The 5,000-nt window shown below is 38.7% G+C and overlaps 1 protein-coding gene across 4 annotated transcripts in view; it reads right to left on the bottom strand.

Moving 5' to 3' along the window:
* Positions 1-3,199: 3,199 nt before the first annotated feature.
* The window catches only part of LOC113816255 (hybrid signal transduction histidine kinase B), a 119,335-nt gene continuing 117,534 nt past the window's right edge, over positions 3,200-5,000 (bottom strand). For all 4 annotated transcript variants that reach the window (XM_070140811.1, XM_070140812.1, XM_070140813.1 and 1 more), the window contains exon 5: positions 3,200-5,000. This exon is cut by the window's right edge and continues 399 nt beyond it. The gene's annotated coding sequence lies outside the window, so the exon portion shown is untranslated.

Below are 5,000 nucleotides of genomic sequence, written 5' to 3'. Positions count from 1 at the left end.
CAATACACTAATTCAGTTCTAACTATGCTAATTCTAATAAACTGAAGCACCGTGTTGGAGGAGGCATTGAGCATAAGCACTGTCCTTTTAAACTGCAGGAACAATGAATGTGTATTAAAGACATTATAATTTTACATATATATTTCGACGTTTTCTGATTCAGATCGCCATGAGAACCACAATCAAACGGCAACTGGACGACTATTTGGCTTCAGATCCGGCTAGACTGTGACTGACTCCGGTAGAATGGAAGTCAAAGAGACTGGTTATTCCGCGCCTTCAGTATATACATGTGTACATACTGAAGGCGATGTGTTATATATGATTTGCTTTGATATGTTATAAATTCACTTGAAAATGTGCTTGTAACTTTAACCGTTCTAGGCTCATTTAAGATATTCTGTAGAGTGGGATGAGCACTGTTGCATATGCATACCTCAAGCTTGGCTACAAGATACCAGGAAAAGTGGAAATGTATTCAAGAAAAGGCGAGAAATTGTTAAACGTATATCACCCACACATTATTTTCCTTTTCTTTTCTTTTTTACGCTATGGATATATATTAAATTTGCCATGTACCGATTTCGAATGCTAATTTGAACGACTCATTTCGACGTCTAGGTATATAATGAGAATATAATGATTCTTATAAAAATATATAATAACGGATTCCCATCTTTTCCAACAACGATTACGGTCCATATGGAAACTTTATTACTTCGAGTGGATTGAAATTACTTTGATGGATTCAGCCTTAGAAGTCTCCTCCCCTCAGTAACACCTGAAACTGAAGACTGATTATGCGTTTGTTTGTGTATTTACACGCCAACGCATTTCCAGGGGCTTCCTATCGCTCTAGTGAAGGCGGCTCAGAGTAGAGTAATCGTGCGTAGGATGGGCTGAAGTGTATTCATTCATGTTAATAAATCTTTCATGAAACTTACATTAACTTCAGGTTCATAGATTCTGATAAATCACACGTACTATTATGGGGTTGGATGTGCAGATAACTGTAGAATATGAAGAATCTCTCAACGTCTGAAATTTGGAAATTGCATGTTGTTAAAGGCGTGTTTTATATATCTCATGTTTTCTTTACTTTCGTGGATGGATGCAATGGTGTGTTTAGCATAGGACAGCACCTACATGCCTTCTTGCTTACAGCTTCCATCGTTGCACGAAAGGGAGCTGCAGTAAGCTTCACCTGACAGAATTTAGCCTCTCCTTCATCAAAACCTGCAGTACCTCCTGGTGATTCCCAACGGCACCTGTGTGTACCACGAGGACCTAGAATAAACTGCATAGGATTTCGGAGCGGCAGGAGGCCCATGGACCACCAGCGTCTGGATCCTCCTGGCTCCGACCAATTTCTGCTCCCCAAGCCCCGTGGGATCTTTGGTTGACTTTGGGGAGGCAGTCCCTGTCAGTCTTCCTCCCCGGTAGGCCTACTGTGTCACTCGGAAGATGCCAGATAGAAGCTTAATTTTCCTTCAACCCAGAAAACCAAATTGGGTTACGAGTCTCATGAGAAGAGTGTCCACCTGGCCACGAGAGGGGTGAGGTGTGGGGGGGGGGGGCAAGAGTATTATATCGGCCACGTCCCACCAAAGCATGAGGCGTCAGGTGAGCGCTGTGATCCGTGCCTCATCGTCTGCTCTAATCTAATCGGACGACGTCGAGAGTGACAGAGGAGGCGTGCGTTTTTTTTATGAATGAGACAGAATTATATTCAGTGCATATCCCTCCCTTTTCATGCACATCTGTTTTTTTTTTTTTTTTTTTTTTTGTAAATAGATAAATGAAAAATGAATAACAATAAAAAATAAAAAGCTATTGCAGATTTTGCACCATACTCGTAAATCTAGAATGAAACACTTTCTCCCACAAGCTATTTATTACTTGTTATCAGAAATATTATAACCATATGCCGCCGTTAACAGAATACAGTTAAGAGTTAACTGTCTCTGTACACTATCAAATTTATTGCCCTGAAAAACGTCGTCATTGGTCTAGGGAAAGGGTTGGCAATTAAAGTAAATAACCCATCGGTAATTTCATAAATTCTGAAAAAAATCATCCAGACCATGATAGGACAAAGCGACTTGGAATCAATACTGTCTCGAAAGTGAGTAGTTTTCCATGCATATCAGTAAGACTTCTTTTATCGGTTTACATTCCTTTTATCTTGTGTCTTTTATCTTGCTGGGCTTTTGATATGAGGAAACAACATACGCAAATGCCAACCTTTTCAGTCATAAGTTCCTCGTCTGTATTAAAACAGTACAGTAATCTATTCTAAGGGCTGCTTGCGGGTGCGGAAAGGACCACGCAACAGCACCAGTTCATACACAAACCCTTTGAATATGAACTATTCCAGAGTACTAACTGCGATGCTAAATGATATGTCTACATAAATATCTACCCGAAAGTAATCAATCTTCCTTAGTAACTGATGCATTGGCATTTTCGTTCCCTCTCCCCATCGGTAGCAGCTGACAGGAAAGATTTATTGTACAAGTTCGTTTGTTTATTTACACGCCAACGCACTTCCGTTGACTTTCTCTCGCTCTAAACAGTAGCGGTACAGTATAATGGGGCCGTTTGTAGGATGGGCTGAAGGAGCATTCATTTACTAAATGGGATTAAATTCGTTAATGAATTGTGGCATGTCCACAGAACTTAATTGAATATGATAATGAATCGTGGTATTCCACGTGGAGCTTTATTAAAGGGATCAGAAAGGTGCACATTCAGCAGCATTTGAGCTTATTTTTTTTGGTAACGTGACTTTTGTTCATAGCAGATAAATCCAAGTATTGAGAAATCTCCATACGTTACTGTGTGATTTGTATGTGTATATAATATTTGGGTGAAAATCTTAAAACTGATTTTCCATCGTTAGTTTTAAAATTTTAACTTGCTATTTCAGTTTTTTCCCTTGATATAATAAACCACCATTGGATTTGTTTATGGAAGGAGAAACAAACACGCAATTGCTTATAGCATGTAGCATGCAGTCGCATAAAATCATATCTGTTTAGTGTTTCTTTTGTCTCTTTTTAGATGATTCTATTTAAAAGCTTATGTACCTTTTTATTTCATATGAACAAGTAGTGTACACAATTCCCATAAATATGCGCTCATGATAGGCATAAAGTGACCACAACAGCGAGAATAAGGATAAGAAAAACACACAAGGTTAACACTCCACTAAAATATATTTCTAAGTATGACAACGAACACATAAATATTACATTAGGTCACGAGCGGACATCTCGCGGCAAAGTTTGAAAAAAAGTGTCGACATCCTAGATTCAACGTATGTCCTAACCTCTGTTGAATTCATCGTGATTTTTCCCGACCATTCCATGAATATATGCAAATCCACAAAACCTGACTACAATTTGACCTAAAATATGTAATGTTCCAGACTGACTGACTGCCAAGGCCAAAATGCTTCTGATGAGTAAGGCCATTTTATTATACACAACAGACGAAGACAGTGACTTGTGACACAAAGGATGTATGCATACATATATGTGTGTGCAAATGTCCATGTGTGTGTGTGTGTGTTTGTGTGTGTGTGTGTGTGTGTGTGAGTGCGTGTGTGTGTATGTGTGTGTGTGTTTATGTGTGTGTGTGTGTGAATGTATGAGTTAGTTTGTGTGTATGTGTGTCAGTGTTTGTACGTGTGCAGCATAGATGTGTGAGCAAACATTGATGTGCCAATGCAGGTGTTGGTATTCATACACACATATACACATCCATATCCATATACTTGTAAGAGCTATTTCTCCATAATACTAGGCAGAGGGGGGGAGGGGGACGTAAACATCAACAACAACATCAACAACAACAACAGCACAGGACACTTCGCTATGTCATCTCTCACTTCCAACCACCTGAGCCAAACATCTTGGTTCGAAGCAGCAGACATAGGCAACCAAGAGGAAAGCACAGAGAATGCGTGTTTGATTTTGTCATGACGTCACGATCACTGAGGCATCAAAGTACTGAGTCACAAAGACGCATCCTATTGGACAGCAGAGCGTTTAGTTAGTTGTAAGGCTAATTGTGGCTTGCTGTGTTTTTGTAAGATAAGGTGATGGAAAATAACATTCACACTATCTACTTATATCTCGTTTTTATTTGAAGTTGGATAGCTCTCTCTTATTCTGAAAACCTAATAGACATTTGTATGCTCATATCATCTTTAGCTTCGACACTATATAGACATTTGAGTATATAATATATATATATGTATATATAATATGAATATAATTCTCCAGCAACATAGAAATTTGTACATATATAAAACGATAGAATAGTACCAATAAACATCGGTCTATTCCCATTTTCTGACACATGCACTGTAGTGGACTTCAAAAATAAAATCCCCCCCAATGGACACACTCAAATACTACTATCATGTGGCATATACTGACGAACATCAGCTTCACACAATGGGCATCAAACAACCTTTTGCTTTGATGTTGCTTGAGTTTTTTCTTTCACAATTGCTCATATCATCTGTAAGGTTAATTGGAATATTCATCAGGAAAGGAAGAAGACATTCGCGTAGGTATTTCTTTTCCTGTTTTAGTTCTGAAGAGTTGCGATTTCAGTGGTAGGATGAATAAACCTGATTGAGGAGAAATTATACACGTAAGACTGTGGAGGAACACTCTTCTTCATACTTCGGAAAAGCCTAAAACTTCGATGGTTTTTCTTTATCTACAAGACCACTTGTTTCCCATGGAATTATTTGGTTATAAATATAAACACAATACTTGTATTATGGATGCTTAGAACCTCCCATTCCTTCTTGTGAATGAACCAATGAAACTTAATTTTCACGAAGAGGTAAACTAGAAAATAACTTTTTTGTAATGGCGACGACGGCCTGACTCTCCGACGTTGTTAACATAGGAAGATGAAGAAGGCGACTGAAGAGGCTTCCTGAAGAAGGAATGCTTTGGGAAGACAGATGATCGAATCAA

The sequence above is a fragment of the Penaeus vannamei genome, chromosome 27 (assembly GCF_042767895.1).
Source record: "Penaeus vannamei isolate JL-2024 chromosome 27, ASM4276789v1, whole genome shotgun sequence".
NCBI lineage: Eukaryota > Metazoa > Arthropoda > Malacostraca > Decapoda > Penaeidae > Penaeus > Penaeus vannamei.
The sequence above is the reverse complement of the archived record's forward strand: the minus strand, read 5'-3'. Positions and strand labels throughout refer to the sequence as shown.